At 54.5% G+C, this 16047-nt stretch overlaps 1 pseudogene; it reads right to left on the reverse strand.

The window, feature by feature from the left end:
• Positions 1-16047, reverse strand: part of LOC118670595 — a 318393-nt pseudogene that overhangs the window by 190796 nt on the left and 111550 nt on the right.

The raw sequence follows: 16047 nt of genomic DNA on the forward strand, positions 1-16047 counted from the left end.
ACCTGGGCTCAGGGCTCCTTCCAGGTGCCCCGTGCAGTCCCCCACCCCCACCCCAACTCCCCCACGGCCTGTCACTTTCTCATTCCCTCCCGTTCCAGCAGGGGCAGAGCTGATACTCAGGGAGGAGGCAAGCTCAGGAGGATGGCACTTACGTTGGGTTTTCTTGTTCTTTTTTCTATTTTCATGAAACTTTTCCTTAACCCAATATTTTTAAAGGTCCCCCATCTGATTGCTCACGGGCATGAAGCCAGGGTACCCATGCTCGGCAACAGCAGAAACATGCCCCTAGAAGTCTTTAAGGCCAAACACTGACCTCATTTTCAGAAAAAAAAAATAGCTGGGAGAGGAGGAAAGGGAGACAGCAGAGAAAAAAGGAGAGGAGAGGGGAGGGAGGGGGGATGGAGAGAGGGAGGGAGGAAGGAAGGGGAGTGAGGAGCAGCAAGGAGAGTCCAGATCCGCCTGCGATAAGGGTGGGCTGGGGTGCGGGTCTGGGTGCCTGGATGCAGAAGATGCCTGTTGGAACTTGAGCTCCATCACAGCTAGCAGGGAGGTCCCTTTAACGCCACCCCTGAGGCTCCAATCCATTCATCGGTGCAGTCTGGTGTCTGGGCTCAGGCTGCTGTAAGAAGGTACCAGAGACCGGGCAGCTGAAGCAATAGCAGCTTCTGTCTCCCGGTTCTGGAGGCTGGAAGTACACCACGAAGGTGACGGCAGATTCAGTTCCTGGTGTGCAGAAAGCTGCCTTGGACTGTGTCCTCACAGTGTGTAGAAGAGAGAGAGAGAGAGAGAGAGAGAGAGAGAGAGAGAGAGAGAGAGAGAGAGAGAGAGAGAGGAGCTGCTCCCTGGTGTCTCCTCTGAGCAGGGCCTCCATCCCATCCTGGGGCTCCGCCCTCTTCACTTTGACTTGGTCGCCTCCCACAGGCCCCACCTCCTGCTACCATCACCCTGGGGTGCCGTTTTCAACAGAGGGATTTGCAGGAGGCATACAAGCCACACATCACCACAGGGAGCCCATCCGTCTGGGGGTTTCCTTCCCAGCAGGAAGGGTGGCTTTTCGGCTTTTCTCCCCTTGATTCCAGGCACCCCACGCAGTGGCATGCTGCAGGCTCCCAGTAAACAGTCATGCAATCAAAGGAGGGAGAGAGGGGAAAAGGTGAGAAAGAACCTGATAAACTATCAAATCCCAAGCAGCCGCAGTGCTTGCTTGTTGCCCAAAGCAGACTGAGGAGCCTCTGATGTCCTTCCGGAACCGTGTCTGCCTTGCAAGACCAAACCCGGGGTCCTGAAGTCCCGTCCATCCGAGAGAGCCTCCCCCGGGCACGTCCTGTGTGCCTGTCTTGGAGCCAAAAGCTGGGGCAGGAGCCAGAACCAGACCCAGAGCCTTCCCTCAAGATCTGATCTCCAATCCGGGAGAAGTCGGATGCTGCTTCTGAAGACAGAATGAAACCCACTCGGGTGTGGGGGCGGGGGGTGGACAGGAGCTGGGGGTCCCAAAGTCGAGCCTTTCCTCTAGTGTTGATTATAAGAACAATCAGCCCTAATGACTGGGGCTCGTTCACCGTGGGGCAGAAGGAAACCCAAAAACGGTTTCGTTTTCGGAGATGGCCCGGCCACCACTCCCAGCCTCTGCACAAGCCCACGGCAGGCACCCCGAGGAAGCTCAGTGTCCGCTGGCGTGGTTTTATCAGAAGCAGCAAAGTTAGACACCGTTTCCCCTAGACTTACGTATCCCTCCTCTGCATCTGCTCTCATGTGCAGACATTAACTGAACTGCCTTCGCTACTAAAAATAAACTCCCGGTCAAATGCAGTGAGCCAAAAGCCTCAATATGAAACCACAAGAAGCAGTAATAAAGTGGGCCAATACCAGAGGCGTCTTCAAAAGACATTTCTCTTTCAGCGCAGGGTTCCGAGTGGGCCGCAGTCTTTTCCGTAGGATGGTCAGCCACCTTTCCACGGGTACCCGTGGCCGGAGGCCAGGCTGGCTCCTGTCCTCCGTGGGCAGGAGCTGCCGAGTGCCCTCTGACCGAGGCCCGAGGGGTTGGCTTGCAAGTATCAGACAGGAGCCAGGAGATGCCTCCAGAGTCGGGGTCCAAAAGCAAGGTGGGGGTCAAAGGGAAGAAACCCAGACTGTGTGCAGGTCCAAGGAGGGGCCTGGATGAGAGAGTGACACTGAGAAGGTGAGGAGCTGGACAGGGAAGCAGGTGGAAGAGTGGAGGCCAGTTGATTTACTGCTGAGAAAAGAGAGCCTGGAAAAGCAATAAAGGACTTGCCCAGGGTCTAGGCCAGTGATGGCGAACCTTTTGAGCTCGGCGTGTCAGCATTTTGAAAAACCCTAACTTAACTCTGGTGCCACATCACATATAGAAATTTTTTGATCTTTGTAACCATAGTAAAACAAAGACTTATATTTTTGATATCTATTTTATCTATTTAAATGCCACTTGACAAAGAAAAATCAACCAAAAAAATGAGTTCACGTGTCAGAGATGACATAGGTTCGCCATCACTGGTCTAGGGGGTGGGGGTGAGGGTAGGGGGTGGGTGAGGGAGGCGGGGCTAAGGTGGAGTCCAGGTTCCTGGCACCTCTGTTCTATGGCAGGAAGAGTCAGATGGCCCAGGCTTGCGCATTGGAAAGGTACGGGTGCCCTCCCATTGGCAGGAAGCTGATTTCTAGGCAGGGGTGCAGGCGGGAGAGCGGGACCCTTAGGACAAGGAGGAGCACAGGCACGAGCACAGGTGCTCAGTCCTGGATCAGAGCCCCCATCGCAGACCAGCTCCGCCCCGGACGCGCTCAGGACTACGTAGCCTGAATCCAGCACCTACCCCTGTTCTGCCTGCTCCCAGCAGCTGAATTCTGGGGAAACTGCTCTCCCGTCACCCCCAGACAGACCTGCCAAGCCTCTTCTCCATTCACAGAAGGCAGGCCACCCTGACCACACTTGCAGCCCCGAGAGACAATTCTTCCAGCTTCTATCAGTGGTTCTTAACCTTCCTAATGCCGTGACCCTTTAATCCAGTTCCTCCTGTTGTGGGGACCCCCAACCACAAAACTATTTTCGTTGCTACTTCATAACTGTAATGTTGCTACTGTTATGAATCGTAATGTAAATATCTGATATGCAGGATGTATTTTCATTGTTCGCGACCCACAGGTGGAGAACCGCTGGATCCTCTGCCCCAGGGACCGGAGTCCCATCCGCCCTTGCCCCGCAGTGGGAGCTGCTTGTCCAGTCCTTGGGGTGCTGCAGGGAGTGTGACCCCAGAAAAGGCTGCCGCAGGTCTGCGTCCACACTTGTCCCAAAGCCCGTTGCCTGGATGGGGAGCGGGAGCGGGAGCGGGAGAGGGAGCGTGGGCTCTACAAACAAACTCTAGGACCTGCTGAGGGCTTGAGGGCCAAACCAGGCACGCAGCCCGCGCCCAGGAAGTCCTGCTGCCGCCCGCACTGCAGGTGGGTTCTGACGGCAGAAGTGGGACATCAGATAATGTAGTGAGTGCCCGGGGGTGCGGACATCCGTGGGACAGACAGGCTTCCTCATCGCAGATGCGCTCAGCTCCCAGGTCTTACTCACATGCATCTTTGAGGGTGTGAAGAGGCGGCACCCTCTTTGGGAAACCTCCCCAAGGGAGCGGGGCCCGCTCCAGGCCTCCCTCCCACACACCTGGTGAGCTTGGAGTGTCCTGTATGTGCACCAGCCCCCCCAGCATGCCCCCCACTGTGACTGAAGGGCGAGGCCTCTGCCCTCCATCCCCCTGTGCCCTGAGGCTGCTGAACACAAGGCACCCTGCCAAATTCCAGGCATGAGTAAAAGATGGCACTCCGCCGCCTTAGCGCATTCTCTCCTTCCCTCCCCGTCCTGCCTCCCCCGGCCATCTGCACACCAGCCAGTCCACCTTTCTCATCCACCTGTCCGCCCTTGCATAGTGTTCAAATCTGCGATGGGAACCATTCTCCTTTTCCTCCGTCTCATTCATTCCCTTCAACCTCTCCTTTAAAAAGCAATTGCAACAGACCTCCTCCAGGGATCCCGAAAACATTCTTCTTGGGTTCTCCCGGTAGCTCTCTCTCCCCCTCGCCACTGCCTCCCTTCCAAGGCCTCTTCCATTTGCTCTTACAGGACGCGCAATGGGAGGCCCAACCCCGGAGTGTCAGGGCCCCTGAGACAGTCCTCGCGGGAACAAGCTCACCAGCCGTTGAGTGTACGGGCAGGGGAAGAATGTTGACGGCCCGAAATCGCGGCTGCATCCAGGGGAGGGAGCAACCAGGTCTGCTCAGGTCTGCAAGGCGATTCCCAGCTTTCCCAAAGCAGATCTGGTGGCCGGTAGGAGGCACAGAGAAGAGCAGGCCAAGGACTTTAAACCAGCCTGCTGCATGGAAGGGCCTCTACATGGTGTAATGAATGAATTAAAAAAAAAAAAAACAAAAAAAAAACACTGGTTTTGGAGCCTTTCCTCCTAATCTCCACTGTCTCATTCAATACCCACAACGCCCTCCGGAGGCCGGTGCTAAGAGGATCCCCATTTTACAGATGAGGAAACCGAGGCTTGGCGAGGCTGGGTGATTTGCCCAAGGGGAGGCCAGGAGCAAAACCAGGAAGGACTGGCCCTGCTTGAAGCCTCCGTGTTCACTTCCAGCCTTCACCGCAGGCAGCCTCAGACCCTGCGTGGCTGGAGCAGGCGCTTTAAGGAGGTGGGGAGGGAGGAATCCGTCAACTGGGTGTCCCCAAAGGCGTTTAGACCTGGTTCCTAACCCAGCGCCCCTTCCCATCCTATCCCAGGTATGGCACCCACATGTCTCAGCCGGACGCCAGAGCATCCTCCTCCACCAGGAGGAAAGGAGTGGGGCGCCACTTTGGAAATGGGGGCTCCTTCCGCGACTAGGGGCTGAAGGAGAGAGCGCTCCCGAGGCCCACGGCACAGGCGATCACAGAGCCAGGCCCCGTGTACCAGGATGAGGTGACCAAAGCAGACGGCCCGAGCCCTGCAGAGCTGCCCAGGGAGCCAGGCCGAGAAGTCAAGAACCACAACCCAAGCTGAGTTACTAGACATCACCAGTTCCAAAAGCCACTTCCGGCCCATCCCATAGGGTTCAAGGGGAGACATTCCCTTACCTCCCTCCTCCAAGCTCAAGGCGTTACCACTGGAGTCCAGAGAAGGCCAGCGCTGGGGTCCCTCTGGAGTGTTGAATGGACATGTGTGTTTTCAGGCGAAAGGCACCTAAATCCCAGGATCCTGCAAATAGATCCGAAAAGGACAGAGAATGATTATCACCAATGTCCACAAGAGACATATCATTCACTTAAACAATCAGAAGTACCCGCCCTGGCCGGGTTGGCTCAGTGGATAGAGTGTTGGCCTGTGGACTGAAGGGTCCTGGGTTCGATTCTGGTCAAGGGTACGTACCTCGGTTGCACTCAGGAGGCAACCAATCGATGTATCTCTCTCACATCGATGTTTCTCTATCTCTGTCTCTCCCCTTCCCTTCGATTCCCAAAATCAATGGAAAAATATCCCTTGGTGAGGATTAACCCCTCCCCCCACAAAAAAATAAGAAAAAATAAGAAGTGCCTATATACTATGAGCTAAATGAGAAGCAGTGGGAGAGCTGACATTTATTGAGCAACTGGGATGTGTCAAGTACCCTGATGTACAGTGAAATACACGAAGCCGTTCAGTCCCATGAGATGAGTTTTTGATAGCTCCGTATTTCAGAGATCACATGCGAGGCGAGGCCAGCACTGACGGCCGGGTCTCCTGACTCCCAAGCCTCCCCCATCTACCCTGTGCAAGGGCCCTTCCTCCCTAAAACTTGAGTTCATCCGATTCCAGGAATTCTGGCTTGGGGGGTTGGGGAATAGAAACATGGAATCACTTCATTCTGAGGACGGCCTGTCCCAGATGCCCAAGCCATTCCCCAGGAGGCGGGGCTTATGGAAACGGGGGAAGCTGTCTCAGATTAACTTGGTTGTAACTTTTATCTGGGCCCCACAATGCGATCTGCTAGCATGCAATCCGTGCACATCATGAATTACTCAGGGAACGAACAACTGTGCAGCATCCCCAGGGCCTCTTATCCTAGCGGATCATCGAGGCAGCTACAGGAGGTGGCCAAAAGGGGCGAGACGGCCACCCCTAATCTTATCAGCACTGAGAGGACCCCCTAGGACTCCCCGGAGCAGGACCAGGCGCTCTGCAGGTGAGCTCTGACACTGACTTCTCTTCTTCAAGGGACGGTGTGGCACCCCCAGAAAACCACATGGTTACACCACCATGGAGCGATCCTTCCAGTACTCCATCCTGCGCTGCCCTCCCACCCCCCACCCCCACCACATCCCCAACTCCACAGCATCTTGGAAGCCAAATCACCGAGCAGATGGGACTCCAGTGAGCACAGACTCGGAATAAAGAAGACTGACAAGTGCTGAAGGGGAATTTGCTCTCCATTCTGGAAACAGCCAGAGAAGTGCCCTTGCCCCAAGGGCAGAGGCCAGGTGGCCCGAATTCCCCACCATCAATCCCCTCTCTCCTCCAGGAAAACTGTGCCATCATTTGCTTCTGTGAGGCCCTCTGGCTGTCACCTCCTCCCGTGGATGTGTCTGTGTGATGGGGACTGACAGCAGCCCCTCCCGTCAAGGGCTGGTTGGATCCATCACTGCTCAGAATGCTGGTTCCAAGTGGGAGACCGGGAACCCCCTCTCTCGGAGAAGTCCCCTCGGCTGACAGCGCGCTCAGAAAGATGCCTCCTCGCACACCCACGCTCCCCCGTGGGCAGCCTCCCTCGCTCCCAGGCCTTATGCCCCGAAAGAAGAGGCCGTTTTCCTTATGGTCAAATGCATTGGCTTCATTACCCCAAAGGGCAGCCACTGAGCTTCCCGCTGACTGTGGGCTCGTGGTCAGGCTGCCCGGGTGGGTATCCCAGTTCTACTGCCAACGTCCTGTTAGGAGCCTGAGCAAGCGACTCTCTGAGCCTCAGTTCCTCATCTTAAAGGTCTGTTCTCAAAGCAAGAACCTTTGCACAGCTGAGCACGGGGCCTGGCACGTGACAAACGCTTAGGAGCGCCAGTGATCCGCATTCCACTGAGGCAAGTGCTGGGGCCTTAACTCTTCGTCTCCTCCCCATAAGGAGGGAGAAGGTCTCCCCACGATGACTGGGTCAGCATCGTGGCTCAGGACACAGGGCGCGGGGAGCAGGAGAAGCCAGTGAGAATGGAGCTGAAGTCTGGGGTTTGTGTGCACCGGCCTCCGCTCCAGGCCTGACGGCCCTCCTTCGTTTGCTCATCTGCAAGATGGAGCAGGTGGTAACCCTTGCCGGCCCCCAGGCAAGCCGCACGAGACCCTGCAGGCGGGCTACGCTCCAGAAACTGGGAGGGGCGAGAGACACGCAGCAAATCCTGACAGCAGTGCCACGGACAAGCCCCCCCGGACGGGACACTTTGCTGAGGAATATCCTCCCGGGACCTCACTGAGCACCCACGGTGACCCCAGGAGGTCAGGTCAGAGTCCGACCCTCATGCCCATTTCACAGACGTGGAAAGTAAAGCTCAGAGAGGCCGAGGAGGCTGCCCGACACCCACCCGTGTGTGGCTGAATCACTCGTTTGCAAGCTCAGCCCCAGCTCCTCGTAAGGGGGGCAGCAACAACCCAGAAAGTCAGCTCTTGCCAGAAAGAAGAAGAAAAAAAAAACCTCCTTCCAAGGCGGCCAAGTTGATTAATGTTTTTAATTAATGTTTTAAACCACGGAGCAATGTTCCGTGGTAATTAGGGAACGAAAATTTCTAAGTTTCTCCCGGGAGCGGGCCCAGCCAGAGGCTCGCTGCCAGAGCTTGGGGAGGCCGTCCCGACCGGCCAGGGTGGTCAGAGTGGGAAGGTCGCCGCCCCACGTCAATGCCCCGAGCCTGGCAGGCTGTCGGGTAGCTTCCCACCCGTAGAGACAAGCCAGGGAAGAAGGAGACTGGCCCAGCGCAGGGGCGGGGCTAACCGGGCCCCTCTTCCTCGGGATCCAGCCAGCCCAGCGGAAGAGGGGGCAGAGGGGGGCGACACGCAGCCTGTCCAGCCCCAAGCCTGAAGGTCTGGAGGCTGCTGCTCCCAGGCCCCCCGGCCTGCCACACCGTCCCGGGACAGGGAGACCCCTGCTCTGCAGCTGACAGATAAACCCTGCCCTTGCCCCTGAACCAGGGGACCTCGGGCTTTCTCAGGATGTTGACAGGTAGACCTAGATAGACCCCCCCCCCCCAAGAACCCAGGACGTGAGAGGCGAGTGGAGGCCCAGACACAGGCCCCTTGGCCATTGTGTTCAGGGATCTTTCTCGCTCTGCCAGGGTCTTCCTTGTTCTATTCCTCCCCACGACCCAAAAGGCAGGGTGGTAATCGCTTCTTTTCTCCCAGGAGAAGGTGAACAGCCAAGACCAGCCGCCCCACAGGCAGGGGCCCTGGCTGCTCGGCAGGACACGCTCAGGCAGCCGTCAGATGAATGACTACGTGGTAACTCAGGCTACGAAAGTGCCCATCCTCTCCCCAGGATTTTTGACCTGGAGATCATTCAAACATCCTCTGCTTGCTGCAAACAGACCACGGAGGTGGATGAAGGCACCTCAGGGGGGAAGACCCTGAGAGCAGCCCCAGCCTTGGGGTGCTCGATCCCCCATAGAAGCCCCTGGGAAAGGACAATCACGGGGGGTCAGCAGAGCCCGCCTCACGCGCTTGCCCCGACTCTGAGATCCAACAGGCCTAAGTGCATGGGAAACAGGTGCCGACTCGGGACACAGGCTGCCGGGGGCAGAGCTCATCCCGTCAACAGCTGTGCACCCTGGGTAGGCTACTTGACCTCTCTGATCCTCATCTGTGAATCAGGGCCACTCAGAGCAGCTGCCTCCCAGGGCTGGGGAGAGGACGCACTGCCGTGCATGCAGGATGCTTAGCGCAATGCCTGGCTCACGGCAAGTGCTTGATTAATACCTGTTCTTCTTGGGGTCTCACTGCTGCCACTACTCCCACTGAGGGGCAGGCCGGCTAGATGATCCTGGACTTTCCCAGCGCGGCCATTTCCTGGGAATGCGGCCAGAGACTGACTGCTTGACCTCCTTACGCCTCAGTTTGCTCATGGACAAGACGTGGGAGTGACCACCAGCCACACTGGACCACCCAGGACTGCAGGACACGTAGTAAAACAAGTGGAACAGCATGCGCCTTCCAGAGGGAGAACCCAACCCAAAACGAGGGACGTTCCCCTGAGCAACTGGCCCGCACGCCTCAGAAATGTCAAGGTCAGGAGCAGCCGGGAACCACTCCGGGGTAAGGAGATGTGGCCACGGAGGGCAGAGGGCTCTGGCATCAGGAAAACCCCAGAGGCCATTATTGGGACAACTGGTGAGATGGTGTGTGGCCCGTGGATTAGATAATACAGTTGAAGCAACACTCAGTTGCCTGAGTTGGAGAAGATTTAGGGATAAAAGGGCATGTCCACAACTTACTCTCAAACATTTCAGAAAAAACGGTGTGTGCATGTGTGTGTGTGTGCTTGTATATGTGTGCTGTGTGTGTGTGCTTGTATATGTGTGCTGTGTGTGTGTGCTTGTATATATATGTGTGTGTGTGTGCTTGTATATGTGTGTGTGTGTGTGTGCTTGTATATGTGTGCTGTGTGTGTGTGCTTGTATATGTGTGCTGTGTGTGTGCTTGTATGTGTGTGCTGTGTGTGTGCTTGTATATGTGTGCTGTGTGTGTGTGCTTGTATGTGTGTGCTGTGTGTGTGTGCTTGTATGTGTGTGCTGTGTGTGTGTGCTTGTATATGTGTGCTGTGTGTGTGTGCTTGTATTGTATGTGTGTGCTGTGTGTGTGTGCTTGTATATGTGTGCTGTGTGTGTGCTTGTATGTGTGTGCTGTGTGTGTGTGCTTGTATATGTGTGCTGTGTGTGTGTGCTTGTATATGTGTGCTGTGTGTGTGTGCTTGTATGTGTGTGCTGTGTGTGTGCTTGTATATGTGTGCTGTGTGTGTGTGCTTGTATGTGTGTGCTGTGTGTGTGCTTGTATATGTGTGTGTGTGTGTGCTTGTATATGTGTGCTGTGTGTGTGTGCTTGTATGTGTGCTGTGTGTGTGTGCTTGTATATATATGTGTGTGTGTGTGCTTGTATATGTGTGCTGTGTGTGTGTGCTTGTATATATATGTGTGTGTGTGTGCTTGTATATGTGTGCTGTGTGTGTGTGCTTGTATATGTGTGCTGTGTGTGTGCTTGTATATATGTGTGTGTGTGTGTGCTTGTATATGTGTGCTGTGTGTGTGTGCTTGTATATGTGTGCTGTGTGTGTGCTTGTATATACGTGTGTGTGTGTGTGCTTGTATATGTGTGCTGTGTGTGTGCTTGTATATGTGTGCTGTGTGTGTGTGCTTGTATGTGTGTGTGTGTGTGCTTGTATATGTGTGCTGTGTGTGTGTGCTTGTATATATATGTGTGTGTGTGCTTGTATATGTGTGTGTGTGTGTGCTTGTATATGTGTGCTGTGTGTGTGTGCTTGTATATATATGTGTGTGTGTGTGCTTGTATATGTGTGTGTGTGTGTGCTTGTATATGTGTGCTGTGTGTGTGTGCTTGTATATATATGTGTGTGTGTGTGCTTGTATATGTGTGCTGTGTGTGTGTGCTTGTATATATATGTGTGTGTGTGTGCTTGTATATATGTGTGTGTGTGCTTGTATATGTGTGCTGTGTGTGTGTGCTTGTATATGTGTGTGTGTGTGTGCTTGTATATGTGTGCTGTGTGTGTGTGCTTGTATATGTGTGCTGTGTGTGTGTGCTTGTATATGTGTGCTGTGTGTGTGTGCTTGTATATGTGTGCTGTGTGTGTGTGCTTGTATATGTGTGCTGTGTGCGTGTGCTTGTATATGTGTGCTGTGTGTGTGTGCTTGTATATGTGTGCTGTGTGTGTGTGCTTGTATATGTGTGCTGTGTGTGTGTGCTTGTATATATATGTGTGTGTGTGCTTGTATATATGTGTGTGTGTGTGCTTGTATATATGTGTGTGTGTGTGTGCTTGTATATGTGTGCTGTGTGTGTGTGCTTGTATGTGTGTGTTGTGTGTGTGCTTGTATATATGTGTGTGTGTGTGCTTATATATGTGTGTTTTGTGTGTGTGTGCTTGTATATGTGTGTTGTGTGTGTGCTTGTATGTGTGTGTGTGTGTGTGTGCAGGGGGATGGGTGAAGAGCGGGTGAACAGTGGTGAGTCTGGGTGCACAGCAGCTCTGCGAACCATCCCTGCCATTGTTCCTGCCTGTCTGAATGACCCGGAGCTGAGGAGCAGGGTGGCAGTGACCGACCTAAAGGCCCGAGTCCCCACCATCCACGTGAGCCCCAAACACAAGCCCTTCTCACCAAAGCCATGCCACCTTGTGCAGAAATGCAACGATTTACTGGGTGGAAAACTACAAAGGATGACACTGAAACTTAGTTTGAACCACCACCCCTCCCACCACAAAGGAAGACCAATGGATGGCTCCCTCTGTCCCTGCACCCCAAAGCCAGGCTTGGAGGGCCCAGCCCCTGGCCAGCCATCAGGCAGCACGCCAGGGAGGCACCTGGAGGAGGGCAGAGGGCAAGCTGGGCTTTCACGTGTGCCAGGCAGTGTCAGGAGAGCTGCCTGCATCTCCAGTCACGTGATGCAGACCCCCTTCAGGCAAATGCTATTGTTATTCCCATTTCCCGCTGCAGGAAACTGAGGCTGGAGAGAGGCTTTCGCCTGGTGGTTCATCTGGAAGGTGGGTGATCTGGGATTCGAGCCCAGAGATTTCCACAGACCAAGGAGAGGCAGGCACTTTGGATCCACGAAGCAGCCAGAACTGAGACCAGCCCGTCCCCTGGTACTGCAGCAGGAAGCTGTGGGGGGTGGAGACCCCAGCTTCCTGCCTGGTGTCCCCCACCAGCACTGCCCCAGCACTGCACACAGAAGCCGCTCAATACTTGCACACGGATGCGCTCACAGACGTACACCTTCTTTTCCAAGAAGTTCAACCACACACAGACGACATTTGGGGGACCCAACAAGCAGAGGACGTGGGTGTCTTTGGGGGAGAGAAAAGGAGGTCTGGGGACAGGGATGGGTAGGACTCTTCGTTAAAACTCTCCCGCTGGGTTTTGCCTCATGAATGCCTGGCCTCTTCAGAAAGCTGTGGTTGTTTCTAACACAAAGGAGAACAGTGAGCCCTGTCCCTGCGGGAGCCGCTCCGAGTGTGTGAGGCGGTGAGCCATTCCCCATTTGCCATGCTGAGGCCTGGTGCCCACCTGCCCCTTCATGACACCCCTTTCCAAGGTGGGGGGACCAGAATGACGACAGACCCATTGCCCTAGAGGGCGTTGGATGTGATCACCACGAGACCAGCCCTGAGTCCCGAGACGCCGGAGCGGCTGTTACAGGCACTCGGGGAAGCCGCCCACGTGCAGGCGGAACCGTCTTACTGTGTTTCATACATGTTACCTGTCTTCAAATTCAAGACAATGTCTTCCTGAAGGCTCCGAAGATGGTTCACATTTTTTAGCACTAGAGCATTTTTAATGAAGGCATGCACATTGTTTTTTAAGGCATAATGCCACTGAACGCTTACTAGATTAGTACAGTGTAAACATAACCTTTTCCTCTTTTTTTTTTCAAATACATTTGTATTGATTTCAGAGAGGAAGGGAGAGGTAGAGAGAGAGCAACATCCATGATGAGAGAGAATCATTGATCAGCTGCCTCCTGCACGCCCACACTGGGGATCAAGCCTGCAACCGGGCATGTGCCCTGACCAGGAATCGAACCCTCAAACCGTGACCTCCTGATTCATAGGTCAATGCTCAACCCCTGAGCCATGCAGGCTAGACTAACGTACCTTTTCTGTGCATGGGCCGGGGGAGGGAGGGGAGAGACCAGAACATTAACGTGACCTGCTGTATTGTGACGCTTGCTTTGTGGCAGTGGCCTGGAACTGAACGGGAAATGTCTTCAAGTGTGCCCCTAATCCTGGCACAGTTCCCTGACACACTCCTAGAATGAAGGGCGCCAGTGTGTGCGGGAACGGGGTATGCTCTCATCCCTACCTCAACCCAGGAGGCAGGCAGGGACTCTTAGCACCCGCCTGGCACAGCTCAGGAAACAAAGGCAGAGGATGGTTAGAAAGTGCCCACACTCTCCGAGGAGGGCAGCCATCTAGCCCCAGAAACAAACGGGGCTCCTAAACCTTACACTGCCCCCAGGAAGCAGCGTGAGGATCCACCACTGTCCCATGAAGAAAGGACTTGGAGCCCTAGCCGGTTTGGCTCAGTGGATAGAGCGCCGGCCTGCAGACTGAAGGGTCCCAGGTTCGATTCCAGTCAAGGGCATGTACCTTGGTTGTGGGCACATCCCCAGTAGGGGGTGTGCAGGAGGCAGCTGATTGATGTTTCTAACTCTCTATCCCTCTCCCTTCCTCTCTGTAAAAAAATCAATAAAATATATTTTAAAAAAGAAAGAAAGAAAGGACCTGGAGTCAGAGACTCCTGGGCTCCTGGCCAGGCTCCCCCTCATGTGGGTGAGACGGCACCCAGCAGCTGCACCTGTGTGTGGACGGAAGGCGTGAACACGTAGGAAAATGCTCTGTGAACTGTGAAGTGCGTGGCAAAGCCTCCCATCAAAACAGAGGGTGTGGTGGCCGCTGCGGGAAGAAGGTGGCTCTCCCAGAAGCATGGAGGCCTTTCACCTCCACCTCAAACTTTCCTTTTTGTAGCTACACTTACATGCAACTTTCCCTTGCAAGCATCCTCCCACCTCCCCTCCTGCCCCAGGGGTGTCACATTCGTGAAGCAACCCCACAACCTCCCTTCCTGCCGACACAGGTCCTGTCACCCAGAACATCAAAGCCATGGCTTTCGGTAACAGCCTCTCGGTTCTGTAAACAACTCGCCACATGCCAGCCTTCACGGGTCCTCGCGGCACCTTTGCAGAGAGTCCAGCGCCTGTCCTTCGGTCCAAGTCCAGGTCGAGGGATGACCGTACAAACAAGTCCTTCCCCACTCAGGCCTCATGCAAAGGAAGGGGGTGGGGCCGGCAATGGCTGGGTGTCTCAGATCTAGAATCTCTGATTGCATCTCCTCTCTGTTCAGTCTCTACTTCCTAAACTGCAATGACAGCTCATTTACATACAGGAGGGGGCGGGGGTGACCATGTGGTTGCCTATACCCCGGGCTGTAGATGTGGGGTAACTCAGAGAGGAGAAAATGTGTATTTTTCAGTCAGCTCAACAGAGTGGTGCCTCCAAGTTTCCAATCACTTAGATGATATAACGTCACTGGGCCAATGGGACCCCTGGGGAAGTTCCAGGCTACTGGGAGTTCAAAGGTCGGTGCGCATAAGTTACGCAGGGAATTTCCTGCAGCGGACAGGTGCACCAACAGGCGGGCTGGAGGGGGAGTCCCCTCCCCGAGAAAAACATCCCTTGCCCATTCGCTCTCCATCTCAGTGAGTCATTGTCTAGGGAGCCAAGGAAACACTGTGTCCAACTCTGGCCCAGGGCCAACCACCAGGAAGTCACACCCCCAGAGTGAAGGGCGCCTCTTCCAGGAAGCCAATGGTGAACACTCCCTAGATGAGAAAAGCTCAAAAACAAAATCATCGCTAAAATAGGAAGTATTTGCTGGATGACTTAACTATGCTGCTTCCGTAAAGCTTAGGCACTCCATCCCCCCAAATCCAGGGTGCCTATCGTATGCCGGGTGCTAGGGATAAAATGGTGATCACGCAGGCATATCCATCCAGTCACCCTCCAGAGCAGGGGCTGACAGTGCTGGCAGATGATGAGCTTCAAGACAATGACCTTGCTCAAGATCAAGCATCCTTCCAGGGGAGCCCACCTACAATGATGGACCAAACCTCGTCTCAATTCTGGGAAATTCTGAAGGGCCATCCCAGCTCCAGGACTCCCATGAGGTTGGCTGGGGCCTTTGCTGGGACATTGTCACAACTCGACTTCTCCTTCTGCCTAGTCCTGATCTCTGTCCCCTCAGTTTCACCGACGTGGAGCCCAAAGGCATCCCTTAATAATCATCCTGCTTACTAATCTACCTCTCAGCATCTGCTTCCCAGGGACCCCAGCCAGCATGTAGAAGGTGCTTCTGAGTGATGCTCAGGCCCTGGGCCACCAGGACAAAGGCCCGAGGACCAGGCTGGCAATCAGACCGTTTCTAGATGGAAATTGCTTCCTTGGAGCACCCTCCTGACCATGGAGCTGAAGCCCAGGTTCAAGGCCACTATGATCAATGGGTGAGAACTGGGAAGCCACAAATACCTCTTTTTTGATTTTTATGTGTGGATCAGCCCAAGATCCCTAAGATAGAGGCTCACTTTCCTCATTTCCTCCTACTATAGGAGAGGAGCTGAATAGAACGGCTGCTGAATGGTCAGCTGATGAATGGATGAATGGACAAAGAGATGAAGAAGTCGTGTCTAAAGCCGCCAGGCAATACGTGAAAGGTAATGATGACCGGGTACGGGTGAAACTATGGTGAAACTATGCAATCACATACACCGTTTACCACAGTTCTCAAGAAACACTGGCGCTGAAGAGGACAGCTAAGCCGCTCATGAAGAACTTCCTAGAGAAGGTGGCCTGTGATGAGCAGCCGGAAAGAAGGGAGGGAACGGAGGAAGGCCGGTGAAACAAGAGAAACGAGATGCCAGCATTAGCAACTGCATTCAGACTGCGCTCATCTGATAGGGAGTAAATAACACCCCATCACAGACAGCCCAGCCATGTAAGGGGGGTGAGCCGTCCATAACCATCACATGTGACGCCGTGAATGTGGGCTGTGACTTAGCCACTACCAGCAGAGCCAGCAGTCAATGGGAGGTCCTGGACGTAGGACTGCAGTTTGGGGACTTTAACCTACAGTGATAGGAAGTCATCGGGGTCATGGAACATAGGGGCGAGGTGACAGCTGGTAGGCTAAGCTTCAGAACTGATGGAAGACCCCTTAAACCATCCATCCCTTAGGTTTGGGGCAGGTGCTTTGAACCCCCTAGTCTATTGTGCTCCTGAAGGAAG

The sequence above is a fragment of the Myotis myotis genome, unplaced genomic scaffold, assembly GCF_014108235.1.
Source record: "Myotis myotis isolate mMyoMyo1 unplaced genomic scaffold, mMyoMyo1.p scaffold_m19_p_16, whole genome shotgun sequence".
NCBI classification, from domain to species: Eukaryota; Metazoa; Chordata; class Mammalia; order Chiroptera; family Vespertilionidae; genus Myotis; species Myotis myotis.